The sequence below is a fragment of the Oryzias latipes genome, chromosome 10, assembly GCF_002234675.1.
Source record: "Oryzias latipes chromosome 10, ASM223467v1".
Classification (NCBI taxonomy): Eukaryota; Metazoa; Chordata; class Actinopteri; order Beloniformes; family Adrianichthyidae; genus Oryzias; species Oryzias latipes.
The window spans coordinates 21,724,527-21,738,813 of NC_019868.2; the positions used below are offsets into that span (position 1 = coordinate 21,724,527).

General features: G+C 39.0%; 1 protein-coding gene across 8 annotated transcripts in view; it reads left to right on the forward strand.

The window, feature by feature from the left end:
- The first annotated feature begins 464 nt into the window (after nucleotides 1–464).
- tenm2 (teneurin transmembrane protein 2) overlaps nucleotides 465–14,287 on the forward strand; it is a 232,751-nt gene continuing 218,928 nt past the window's right edge. For all 8 annotated transcript variants that reach the window (XM_020706715.2, XM_020706718.2, XM_020706717.2 and 5 more), the window contains exon 1: nucleotides 465–961. The gene's annotated coding sequence lies outside the window, so the exon portion shown is untranslated. The remainder of the gene's footprint in view (nucleotides 962–14,287) is intronic.

Consider the following 14,287-nt stretch of genomic DNA (forward strand, 5'->3'; position numbering starts at 1 on the left):
TCTCTCTTATTGCACCTTTCTATTGCTGCTAATACAGAGAGAGCCCATTTGGCAGTGTGCTAATGTGAGCAGTAGCCTGCAGTGCAGTGGGCGCACTGCTTAAAAAGCGATGCTTGAGGACCAATGTAATGAGCAGGCAGGCCGGAGAAGGAGGGCACTAGCACCCAAAGCAGGCATGTTGGACCAAACTAAGAGTAAAGAGATCCCTGTTATCAGTTGCTGCACTTCGGTTTCATGTAAAATACGCATAACACTTTTAATAAAATCCTCTTCCTATATTTCAAAGTTTTACAAGCCATCCACCAGTTTTCATTGGAGAAAAGGAGATTGAGTTGGATGTAATTAAACATGTGAGACTCTTAACTGTTTAATCACTGCCGCTGCTGATCCCTGCGTGCCATGCTGCAGGGATGCAGCTGCAGCCAACAGTCCACAGCGGATTAGCGACTGTTAATGACCATTGACTTGCGTCGGCCGTAAAACGCGCGCTTCGCCTGCCTCGGTCATTCCTCTCAGCTGCCTGTTAATGGTCGCTCCCGCGGTTCCGCTTCGCTTAGCGTTAAAGCACCGGCCACTCGTGCTCGGAGCACGTACACCATCATCCCCGGTCCGAGGAAAACAGACGGAGTGGACGTTCCGTTTGCGCACAGCTGCGTTCGACCGCGTTAGATCCTTTTCCCAAGGGCAACCATCGTCGCGGACCCCCCTCCAACCCCCTCCCGACAGACTCCTCGATCTGATGAGATGTTGAACTGGCAGCTCCGAGCCTGCCATCCCCAGCAGCTCACTCCCTCCGTCATCTGGTCTCACTTTGGGTAGCCCGCAACAGCAGTTTGTCCGGGGAAACTGAAAAGTATGCAGTAGTGGCACGAGCCTCTGGGCTATTCGGTTGGAGGGAAGAAAAAGTTGAAGTTGGAAGAAGGAGGATCATGCAGTGAGTGCCGCGCGTCGTCGTGAGCAGGTACGTCATGTTTTGAAATGCATTTCCGACTGTTTACGCGCCCGCCTGGCTGACCACGGCACATGTGTCAGTTCTTGTTGGGTGGGCAGAGCCGCGCGGAGCGGTGACATTGGGATGCCTTTCATCAGGAAAAGCATTCCAGCTCTTCACGTGTTTTTTTATTTTTATTTTTTTGGCATGCGGAGAATCCGCTGTGCGCGTCAGCGCTGTCATCTGTGCCATGTGTGGCGCTCTCCATGGTCCTGATTTTTTTTTCTTAGAAAATAAAATCCACAGGAGTTTATGGCTTGTAAGTAGCGGACAGATCATGTCTGGAGGGGGGTGGGGGGCTGTTTTCGGAAGGGTCAAAGTGGACCTGTGATGTGTCCTTTTTTTCTGATGAAGAAATGTCGTGTCGCATCGCAGCATCGCAATGTCTCTCCCCGATTAACAGTGAGAGCCCGAAAGCATAATTTTCTCATGTAAATGAGGGAGCTGACATGAATCTGAATGGCTGCTTGACCTGTTAGTAGTACTCTCTTCCCTGAGGATGACCACAGCTTTGCGTCGCGGCGGTGCGTCCGCCTGCCCGCCTGGGCTCAGCTGCGCATTCCTGTCACCCTCATAAACTAACACAGTTCTTTTACCATTGATTATCATTTTCATTTGCTCCCAAAACACACTGCAGCTTATTATAGGACTTAATCAAAGGCAAAGTGTCTCTTTGTGGCTTTAATAGGTCTCCTTTTCTGCTCTGATCTAAAATTCTAGTGACACAGAGAATCTGAGAGCCACAGCCCAGCTGGTGCTCCTCAGGCTGCAGTGTAACATAACACCATTAGTTTAGAGAGAAATATTCATACTGCTTGTGACATCTTCACTTCTGTTATTTAATGCCATTGCATACATAAAGCCAACGGATGTGAAAGGGGGAGGAAAAAAAGTTTTGCTGGAAGACAGTCGTTTCTCAAGCCGGGTGTCCAAGGATGAGGCCCACACACCAGCTGTAGATCCCGGAGTCTGGCAGTCATCGGCACCTTATGACATGAAAACACACATACGCAGATGCCACGGAGATCTCAAGGCTGAGATATGCCCCACTGAAAATCACACCTCATTTTAACTGGAACAGTTTCTGCCTCTGCAGTCCCTCTGCCTCCTCCTCTACCTTTAGCTCTTCTCAAGCCCGCCTGCATCTGTGTGATCTCTGACGCTATTTGATCTCTCCCCTGCTTTTCATCCCTCTGTCTTGAGCTTTTGGCGTCAGAATCAAAAGGAAGTAAAGCCTTCACATTTGCATGTGATCATTACTGACAAACTTTCAAAAACATGAAAAAAAGTGCACACCTACTTTATCCATATGTCTGTTTGACTCAAACTGCCTCCCGCTGTGCTAAACCTGTCAGGTGTAGTCAGTATGACCAGGGTGTTGTGTGTACATATGTGTTGGGAGCCATGGTCTTAAGTGCTAAAAGGAGCTCACACTGGATGGCAGCAGGCTGTGTCAACCGCAATCTCCAGACAAGCCCTCAGGGTGTCCTATTTGGCATGGTCACACACTCACACTCTGCGTGCTAATGGGTCTGAGATGTTTGGACTTGACTTAAGAGCCTGAGCACTGCAGGTTCCCTGCGTTCATGGCTGTGATTGACATTTGTAGTTAACAAACAAGATTAAGTCTACTACCATTGAGGTATGCACTGCTGTGTAGTTACAGGTGAGGGATGTGGCCTTCTATATGCAAACTTGTTCATTTGTCCATTCAAATCTAACTGGGCAGTAAAGCTCTTTTAAATATGTCTACTTTCCTTTGCCCTGCTCTATGTGGGTTAGGTTTGTGTGCATGTATTTTACTGCAGCACCTGTGAGGCCTGGAAGGAGTTACATCAATCTCCATTAGACTGAAAGTAGGCTGCCCTTGTTAAATAAACTGACTACCATTGAGATCATTTGAGTGTGATGACTCTGTTGTGTCTAAAATGGTGTGTTTGTGTCGAGCTTTGCGGCCCACTCTGACCTGGCTGACAGATGACTGCAGTGATTTCCAGGGTTCAGCAGATTAGAGGATTAAAGACTGAAGGCATCGCACAATAACACTAATGCGTGTGCAAAGCACACACACAAGCACACGTATTCACAAATCCTCACTTGCATTTTGGGCTGCCATGCTATGGTCAGTGATATCCAGTCTGACCCTAGTGTTGACCCGTTGGGTCTTGTCCCAATTTGTACACTATTGTTCACATCCCCAGATTGAAAAGAGCATCATAAATCCTCAAGGGTCCAATTTCACTAATGCCATTTTCACAGTACAGTACAGTTGTGACCTGCATTGGTTCTGAGAGCCTAATTAAGACATTTTGTTCTTCCCAACTAATTTCGAATACACTCAGGGAGAAAATGAACAAACCTCTTAGGCTGAATGTGACTTAGCCAATTCTATTTTTTTTTTTTTTTTTGGGGGGGGGGGGGGGGGGGGGACGACATGTGTTGCCAAAAGTCCCTTAAAATACTTAATATGCAGCATAGTACTTTTTTGGATTCTGCCATCTGGAACTACATTCTACAAATGTAATGGATGTCAGACTGTAAAACTGTTTAAGACTCATATAAATAACCTGATCAACTAATGTTCAGAAATTTTGTGTGATTGTAGGTTTGTATGTTGATAGATAACGACTGTGAATGCCAATTATTGTTATTTACCCTTCTTGTATTCACCTCGTCCATGCTTTTCTAAAGGGAGTAATATCATAAGATTTTGTCCAGTTCTTTCCTTTATGATGACTGAATCATGTATATACAGTAGACTCTCTTGAATCATTTAGAGTATTTATTCCATCTCTTACTGTTTTGATGACTCTGAGCTTCAGACAGATTAGAGTTCAACAAATATTTAGTTTCAAAGCAAACAGTACAATAGCAAAGAACCTCAAAGTTTGGTCATTTGGGATACGACAGGATTTAGCGCATTGCTTTTAGTACTTACTAAAAACACAGATCTTTAAAAAAAAAAAGGTGAGATGTACGAAAGGGAAGTTTACTTTGGGGGAAAAAAAATAAGAGGAAAGATTGCCACTGTTTTGGCTGTCACTGTTATTGTCGTGACATGCTGGGAAACGGAAAATACCAAATTTGGTGGCATAGATCTATTGAAGACAGTTCCGTACGCCCACTAATTCAGCTGTTTCACAAGATCAGGGACTTTTTGAGCCACATGACAGTGAATTGTGACTCAAATTAACATAAAAATGAAAAGATAGCACTGTCCCAATATAGTTTTGTGATGACAAAGAATCTTACATAAATATTGTAGCGAACATCATGTTTATCTTTTATTAGCCACTAAGGCAGAGCATGCAAAGCGAAATAGTTAAAAAAAAGAAAACTATTCAGAGGAAATAAACAACTATCCATGCTTTCATCACCTGTTGTACCATTTTAGTATACTTCTTAGTGTTTCTGTGGCACATCCTTTAACTTGTACATAAAGATATGTGCACATCATTTCAGTATTCTGTTACTGCACTGGCTTGCAGTTTGTTTTAGATTTTAGTTTAAACTTTTACTGTTTGCTTTTAAAATTCTTCATCAAAGCTTCCTATCTCTGAACAGAGATTAAAACTATTTGCAGCCATTCCAGAGTTTTAACGTATTCTGATCAGCTTTTGTGAGATGTACTCAGTCGACAATGTAAACTCTGGGGCAGCCAAGAATTCTAGTTTGCCGATCCCTAACTGTAAAACTAGAATAATCTCGTCTATGAGCTGCATGTACACAATTTTCTGACCTGTTTTTTTTTTTTTAATCAAAGCTTAAAACATACTTTATCAATTAAAATGTTTCATTTACAAATAATTACTTTTAATACTCGCTAGTTAAATAAATTAATTGATTAATTATTTCCTATTTTTTTATGTTAATGTTGTTTTTCTTTTTGTTCTTGCTTGTTCTAATACTATATGGGATTTTGTGTTAATTCTGCATTGTAAAAGTCTATGTGTCCTCATCTCCGGAGTGTAATGACATGACGGTTTTCCTGGTGAGTCTGCTATCTCATGTCAGTGAAAGATTTTTCCAAAATCATCATCATTTCTTTCTTTATTATTATTTTTTAGTGAATGTTAAATATAGAGTCACAGAAGACTTACTGTCTTCTGTGAGTTCTCTAACTCATCCAGTGTACTTGTAACAACCATCATGAGGACAATGGCATCCGTGTTAGTAGAAATCTCCCAATTTGGGTTTCTGTTTTGGAATGGAAATTGAACTAATATTAACCTTTTAAATATTATATTTACTGGCTCTGCATTACTATAAAAAAACATACTTGGAGATATGTCATAAATTTATACAAAGTTAGATAAATTAAATTGGTGTGGCTTAAAATGTGTTTTTCTTCTCTTCCTCTGTTTTCTACGTCCTCAAGGGTCAAGGATAAGACTTTGATTATTTATTGCTCATATCATATACAAGCAAAACTAAAAATAAACTTTTTTTTTAAATTATGGTGCAAACGTTTCGATTATAGTGAAAAATATCAGCAATAAAAGTACTAGAAGAAAAAAAAACCTTGCCTCAAGGTTGCCTTAAGTGTTTAGCCACCGTTAAAGTTTTAGAAAAAATGTAAACAATTGCTTTTGTTAAATTTGGTGTTTAAATTTGTTAAAAAGTTATAAATAAAACTATATTAACATTGCAGCATATAAATGTGATTAACCTTTGTTTTGACAACGAGGCTCGTTGACTTGTGCTTTGTTATTCCACATTGCCCCCTTCCCTGCTTCTTCTGTATCACCTCAAGTTTGATCCATTATTGATCCATTTTCTTCTTTGCATCAAATTTCCATAATTTAAACAATAATTCTGCAACATGATCCAAGCAAGAGCACATAATGTACTGTAGTTTTTGTTCCAGAATTACAAAGATGCAAAGATGGTGAACAAACTATCTTTGCAGCCATTGATTACTGGTCACCATTGAGGTAAATGTGTAAAGACTGCAGAGAGTAAAAAAAAAAATGGATAATGAATCCACTTGCTAGATAGCAATTTACTGGAAGAAATATAAATTTTAATTGAGAGGTTTTGTTTTAAATGTGAAATTTGCTAAATTGGGTAAATTTACACCACTGTAATTTCCAGCATTTTGTGTACTGATAGTGCTAAAGATCTATTGTCAAACGGTATTAGTTTCACGTTTTCTGATTTTGATTTTTTTTTTGTTACCATTAATGTAAAGAACTGTATGAAAGGGGGTTTTTATGCAAAGTGTTTGTTTGTCTGCAATACAGTAGAGTTAATATTAAGGTAATTTCTTTCTATTTACCCTTTAATTGCTATAAAAAAGAAAGGAAAATATGTTGGAAACTGTTGACCCTGTTTAGGGTGAACCTTACCTTCACCCAACAATAGCTGGGTTAACTCAAGCTGCCCCGTTACCCCAAAAGGGATACAGTAGGTTCTGAAACTGGAGGGATGGATATCGTTTTTTGTGATTTTTATGATGGATGGATAGATAACAAAGATGCAACAAACAATCCCTCTCTTCAGGCAGCTTCTTGTAGTTTGTCATATCATGCTTGCATTTTCAAATAATTGAAAATTGCTATTTTTCCTCATGATTGGGTTATTCCCTTGCTGGTTTTCTGTCTAGGCTATGGCAAAACAACTTTTATGTAGAAGAAGGTCAAGTTTTATTTACTTAAATCCTCTTTTTATTTATTGTAAATGATTATGATGTTTAGATCCGAAATAAAACAATCTGTCGTATTTTAGGACATCATTTCTGCAGATTGGCAGGAGTTCCTTAGAAATTTGCCTCTTTCCTTTTGTTTATACTCTCTACCACTAGCTTACAGCCCCTCACAACCCCAAGCTAACATTAGCAGTGCAACAAAGATCTCAGCTCAAAGACATACATGAATCTTGTCTGCCATTGGATGCAATGGAATGGGAAGATTCACCATCTTTTTATTTTCATGGTGACACTTTTCTTTTTCTGCGGAGTGACAAACTCCCATTACCGAAGCATGTCACTTGGTGATATTTCTCAGAGAAATCTCTGCATTTCAAACAGGCAAAGCATCAGAATGTGACAAGTTGGAAGAAACGATGAGAAGAATTAATGCTTGAATTGTTTGTGTGTTTATTGGCTATATCAAATTTAACTGAAACTGTTAACATTTATTTTTAAAGGGAAAAAAATGCTAAAATAATGACTTGCAATTCTGTGGCTTGTGTTTTTGTACAGTAAAATAGAGATCAGCACCTCCACTCCAGCTGCATAAATGCTCAATATCAAAGAGAGCATCAATTGAGACATCAATCAGAACAAAGACTTGTGCTGATGAAGATGAATAACTTTTCTATACATTTCTTTGATTTGACATTGCGTTTTTGAAGGCGCCTTGGTTTTTCAGTTGTTTGTCAAAAACACTTGAAGTCTTAAGGTCATCCGTCAAATGGTCAAATGTAGACAAAGCCTACATTTCTCACTATATTTTTATTAGGGAATGCTTGTGTGTGTGTGTGTGTGTGTGTGTGTGTGTGTGTGTGTGTGTGGGTGTGTGTGTGTGTGTGTGTGTGTGTGTGTGTGTGTGTGTGTGGTCCGTGACAGCCAGCGTTAACCGTGCTTCAGAAAAAGTGGCGCTTGTAGAGCACAGCCTTCAACTTGGATTACCATGTCCAAAGATCCTGTGGGGTTTTGGTTGGGTTGGGACGGTGGAGTTGAATGATGTTTACTGCATTTGTCTGACGTCTGACCGGCTAATTTTAATTCATCCTCTTTTCAGTGCTTTGAGGTCAGAATTTTGGCTACATTTCGGCATTCAATGCCCTTTTTGAAAAGATTTGGCTAATGTGTCGGACGTGGTTTTTTTCTAATTCCAAATGGATAAAACAGCCTGTTAAGAGAATTCTCTGTGTTATGTGAAGACGGTGTTACCAACTGCTTTTAGTCTAGAGGCTCATTTTTTATCTTTGGAGATTGGTGTTACAGGAAATGCTGCATGATGTTAAGCTAAGTGGAGATAAAGATCAAGTCAAATCGGAACATCTCACTGAACAACAGATTGGGTACACCCAGTGTGTGTTTTGCCTCAAAAGGAACCGTGTGAACTGACCTGGAAGAATCTACTCGCCAGTCTTAATGAGGACTTTCAAAATTCACGGAATTGCAACAAAATCAGCGTCTTTGTTTTCACATTTTTCATAACCCACTGGATTATTATTGCTTGTATGAGAAAAAAGATAATCCCATGGTCCTTTTTTGGGGGGGGGGCTTAATATTGAGAGGCAACAGCATTCACAGTTGTCATAACTTCAACAATATTTAGCCCGATTCTAAAAGAAAAGTAACAATTTTAGAGTTGTTGAATTCCAGCTGTTAAACCTGACTCTGCTGAGTGCACAGCACAGTGTGCTTGAGGAACTAATGATCACATCACATCTAGTTGTGACTTATAATAAACATGTATTTTAGATTTTTCCAGATTTGATATTTGGATTTAGCTGTTGATCACTTGACACAATCACGAAGCACTAACTCTAAGTTTTTAAAAATCTTTCTTTGGCAAGCTGTGGTTCAATTACTGGCCAGACTAATGTCAAGTTTCTGCATCTTCATAAAATATACAGAGGCAGAGAAACCTTTTTTAAGTCCTTAGAAATTTCACCACTGGGAAGTTGTCCAATGAGTTCAAAGGAAAAGGTGATGGAACAGATTTTAGTGAGCATAGTTGAAATTCTATCCCTCTGGTTTTGTAAACTAAGAAGAATTTTAAGCTTATTAGTCCAAAATTTGAGGTCGTTTGTCACATCTGCAGCAGTCAGTGGGTCGGCTTGCTACATCTGAAGAAATATAAGACATTTACAACAACCCGTGTTGAAATGATTTGAAATCATGCTGTCCTGCCATGTGGATCAAACAACTTGTTTAATGAAAAAAATGGTTCAAAAATACACAGTTCAAGTTTCCAGTTCCAGTATATAATAGTAATAATTGTAAAATTTTGTGCTCAAAAATCAATATGTTTTATGTTATCCACAGGATAACAGTACCACCAAAATTATCCCTAAAGTAGAACCTAAAGATTCCATTTTAGTTTAATCATTGACTAATAATATAGTAGTGACCTACATTTAGTGCTTTTGTTGTGATGTTTTGTTTCCCCCTCTCAAGCTGTTTTGCCTAGCAGCTGGATGTAAATCACTGACTTCAAAAGTATAAATAATGTGTTTAAATGTTTCTACCAAATGTAGCCATGAGGGGACTCAAGCCAGGATCTCATCGTGCCGGTCCCAACCCTGGATAAATTAAGAGGGTTGTGTCAGGAAGGGCATCCAATGTAAAATCTTTGCCAAATCAAATATTCTATGATATCTAGACTTAATACCGCGTTTATGACCGCCATCGGTGTTGTCCATCTACAGGGTACCAGTGGAAATTGGACTATACTGTTGGTTGAAGGACAGGAGGAAGATAGCTGGTGTTAGAGTGGAGGACGGATTAGATAAAGAAGGCTGATTCGCTGTGGCGACCTCTGATGGGAACAGAAATAGTTATTCTATTTAAGTAGTTATTTGTTGACTGGTATTTGTATACAATGTCTATTAAAATGCTGTTTTGCCAATATGGAGCAGTGTTATTTTGTATATCTGTTTGTGCCAGCCACCTACTTTTCCACTTCCTGAGCAGTGAAGGTGATTAGGAAAATCTATGCTTCCAGCTGCTTCTCAAATGCTCAAGGGTGAGTGTGTGCCAAAAAAAAAATGCTGTTGAACAAATGTTTGCATTAGACCTTTACATTGTTATTCAGGGAGAACAGAAAGCTTGCCGGACATCAATAGCTCCTTGTGCGTGCTGCAAAGCAGGTAGAACAGAAAGGACCCTTTACTTGGTTATGCTCAAGAACAGGAAATTGATTCTTTAATATTAAAAATTCAACAGCTGGGTTTCATTACTTTCTGAACCTATTCCCTTTCCCTTGTGGAGTGGGAAAATATCACAGTTTATTAAATTACTTCCCTGAAAAGTCTCTAGGGATGCCATCTTAACTCCTGTCCTCTTTCACAATGCCATTTTAGACTGTAACTAGACATGTCTGCTTAGAAAGAAGCAAAAAAGGAAGGAAGAAAGAACACATTAGCCTCAGAAAGAGAAAAGATACACAAAATATTCTGATTTCTTGGCCTGCCACAAAGAGTTTGTGCTATTCCACTGACCGTGAAAGGCATGGAATTGAATGATCCCACAAATAAAGAGGTAGGGGGACTGTAAATAGGAAAAGTCACAGTGATTCCTAACTTGAAATGAGACTGTGTAGACAATCATGTGTATTCTGGGATGCATATGTGCTAAAATGTGTGCATTAGCAAATAAATTCTCCATTATTCAGGGTTACTGCAGCTTTTCCTGCAAAACACTTCAATCTGCCTAATAAAAAGGCCCATTTACTTGTACAAAAAGCTCCAAAGGTATCAGGAGTAATTGTTCATACAACATTTTAAGCCTGTAGAAGCATAAAAGTCAGGACTTTATGGCTTTTAGAATTTAACCTGCAACTTGTAGGCTGTATAAGCAGAAAAAAATGTTCACTTTTTTTACTAGAAATCCCTGAAAACACAACTCAAAACAATTTACTTTTCTTCGCCGATGAGAAACACAGTAGTTCTAAAAGAAAACCTTGTACCCCGGTAAATCTAAAGCTGATAGTGACAGCTATCTATAGTTGGTTTTCAAATGAGTTTGAGTCTGTCCATTGACAGTTTAGAACAGCTTTGTGTAAAAAGTTGGACTGCAAGGACAGCATGGTCTTGTAGATGAAAAGAAATATTGCACATCTGCCTTTGTTCAATGAAGTAAACACCTATTTCTATGAGAAATGAAATTGCTTTTGAGTATTTGTAAAATAATAACTCTTCAATAATAAATGTTTTAATAGTAAGTAATTATCTTACAATTTGAAACATATTAAGTTGGAGAGCCTATATGTTAATATGTTATGCTAATCCTGATTTTCAGATCTTGTAGAGAGTTGTTATTGCCTGGAATGGACACCAAAGAGAACCAACTATAAGACATCTTATCCATTCCATCTGCTTTGACTACGACCCACGCTTTATTGGGTATTTTTCTATCTGCATGAAGACAGTTTGATTATCTATACAAAATGGGTACGAATGGAAAGAGATGAGAACTTGTCATATTTGAATGAAAAATTATGAAAAATCAGAGTTCAATGCAAAAACAAACATCAAACATTTGACTGAATTAACCTTAATTTTGCATTCTTCTGTTTTACTTCCTGTCAAGGATCTGTGCTCATTAGCAGTATGACGTTTGACAAGCAAATACATTTTACATGTATTACACTGCTACCAACTGCAGATCGGGAATTACATCTTTTTAGGGTCTGATGAATCCAACCATGAGTCTAAGAAAACAATGTCTTACAGGTTGTACCAGCATTACTAATTAGTCCAAGCTGACTGACCCAACTAGACTAAAATTCTCAATAGAATTCAGTAATTAAGGCCGAGTTTGACCCAAGTTCACTTCTTGTATGGAAATTTTGCATAGTGAATAAAAGAAAATCGTATTCTTGATACTTTTGACATGTTTTTTTTTTTTTTTTTTTTTACATCAGAGAGCACAACTCAGCACTAATTAGTGCAAATGGTAAGGGTTTTGGTTTTATTACTTCCCTGACAAAGGATGGATTTAATCCTCATCTGTAAAGGTCTTTTCTATCTTCCACAACCTGAAAATAAGTTAAATGTCCTGGATTGAAAACAATTGCATTTGTTTGCTATGGATTTTAAGAAACAACCACACAAAAGCTTAGGGGGCTTCACAACCGTGCAGTGTGTGATTGGATTGTTTGAGGAACGTCAGAAAAGTTCACAAAGTCATTTGGTATGATTTGTTTTAACTCTTCACTCTGTGTGCACATCAAAGCCCCAAACTTGAACCAAGGAAACAGTTTCAGCGTACTCGATCACTAAACTGTTAGGGGTGTAACGATGAATCGACTTAATCAATTAATCGATTTTTATTTCCATAATCCAACCAGCTCAATCTGTCTGAGAAAAGTTATCGACATACCACCATAAAACAATTTCAAAATAAAAATAAATTGATAACAATCTATATTGTAAATTACGCCAATCGAGGAACAGTGTTCATTTTTACTATAATGTAAAACGACCAAGTAGAAGACCACATGTTTGTGATGGCAGCAAAAATGATCAAGCCATCATTACACTCCGATGTGTGGAAACAGTTTGAATTTTGCAAGACATGTGACCATACAGTTTGGTGGGATGTTCTAATAATGTTCATTTGTATATTTTTTTAGAAAAACAAAAAGAACATGGGCTGAACTTTGTGAAACTAAAATGTGAATGGATTTGTCATAAATTCTTGTTGACTTGCTTGTACACAAATTTCATATAGACTTGATTATCTTGCAAGAAATACAAAGAAACGGAAAAACCTCACCTGCACTGTTCAATACCCAGCTATTTATCTCTGAGTTGAACTGGTTGAAGTTTTGGCTAATCGATCTATTTTAGGTCAGTGAATCGCATCGTTCAAAATGAACCAATTTTGACAATGAATGAAAAGAATGTTTGAGCAACCACGAATTATATGAATGAAATCGTTGTAAAAATTAATCATTATACCCCTAAGATATATGCTTCTATAAGCTTGTGCTTCATTTGAATTTATACTGTTGCTGAACCACACAAGGGTTCACTTGTAAACAAACTAAGACTCCTGTTACATATAGCACAATTTTCTCAAGTTTTACTGCATGTGAGCTTTTGATTAACTTTTCATCAATGCTTTTGATAGCCTTATTGGGACTTTACAAAAAAAAAAAACTCATACCCTCATTTCACATTCCCTGTTAACTCATCAACAGTTGTAGCAGGTTGTTGAAACATGGTTTGTTAAGCATCTTCAGCTCGTCATTACTGTCTGTACATGCTTGTGCCAAACTCCGTGCTACTGTGACAAGGAAATTTCCCATTTGTGGGATTAATAAATAAATAAATATAAATCTAAATCTTCAGTTCATTTATGAAAATGTGTTTTACCTATTTGGTAAAAGCAGCTGAAGGCCTATGTTCCCCATTTATATCTCTTTCACTTTTCTGTATAAAAAAATTTAAATCATCCCAATATTTTTTTTTAAATATAGTTGATCTCAAAAATGTATAATTTGACCAAATTATGAAAGTTAGATTTGATCATTGCTGCACTTCCCTGCCCTTTACACTTGTGTGAGGGCTGTTGACTGTTTGTTTACTGCAGCTCCACAATGACACTCCTTTAACCCTGACTCCACTCTCCGTGTGGCAGAATGAAAGAGAGAGATGGAGGGAGAGGGAGAGGTCAGGTGATGATTTATGACCGAGATGCTGCATTCCAGCAGAGGATGATTAATCTCTTTTGGGAACACTTCACGAGTACAAGTTTAACCTACCTCAGCCCCGCACACGTAAGCGCACACATGCTGCAGGACACATAGCAGCGCCGCCGCACACAAGCGTGATCACACGTGTACTCTGCATGCAGGACATAAACGCAGGGGCATAGTGCATGTAAGTGCTTTTGTATGCCATTCATGTGCAACTTCTCTCCACACCTCTCTTCCCTGACACCCCGCTTTTAAGGCCCGTACACACCGGGACGAATATTCGCCAGGCGTTATTCGCCAGCGTTTTTCGCCACGTTTTTTGTGTTCACACCCAGGCGATTTTCGCTGACGATGAGTGGAGTGAACATGCAATTTCATTCCCTGACATTAGATGGCGCTTAATGTAAAACAGAAATACTCCTGTACACAAGGTGGCGCTGCGCAACTTTACGCTTCTTAAAGTCGCTTTTCACTCAGAAGAAGAGAGCAAGTTTTTACACGCTTGTCAGAATCAAACAAAGAAAACATGAATATTTCAAGCACCAGTAGCTCCAACTGGTGCTTGGTTCGGGGATGTTTTAGAATGTCCGTCATTATTGCTTCGCGGCTGTGTAGACGCTACTTGGCGTCTATCTTCTTCGCTGGTATGTGTGCTCAGCAAGGCAGTTTTGTGTTTGAACGCCCCCAAGTTGTGTTTTACTGTAACTTCAGAAGCTCCAGACACGTGAGCAAAAGCGCCGTTCTCATTGGTCGAATAGATTTCGACGCGACGCGTCGGAAAAAAAAAACGAACCCGAGGCGTTTTTTTTTTTCGACGCTTTGGCGCGTGGCGTTTTTTCGCCTCGGTGTGCACACTCTCATTGGTGCCCTTTGTTTAGTCACGAGGCGTTAAACGTCGGCGAAAATCGCCGGCGAAATT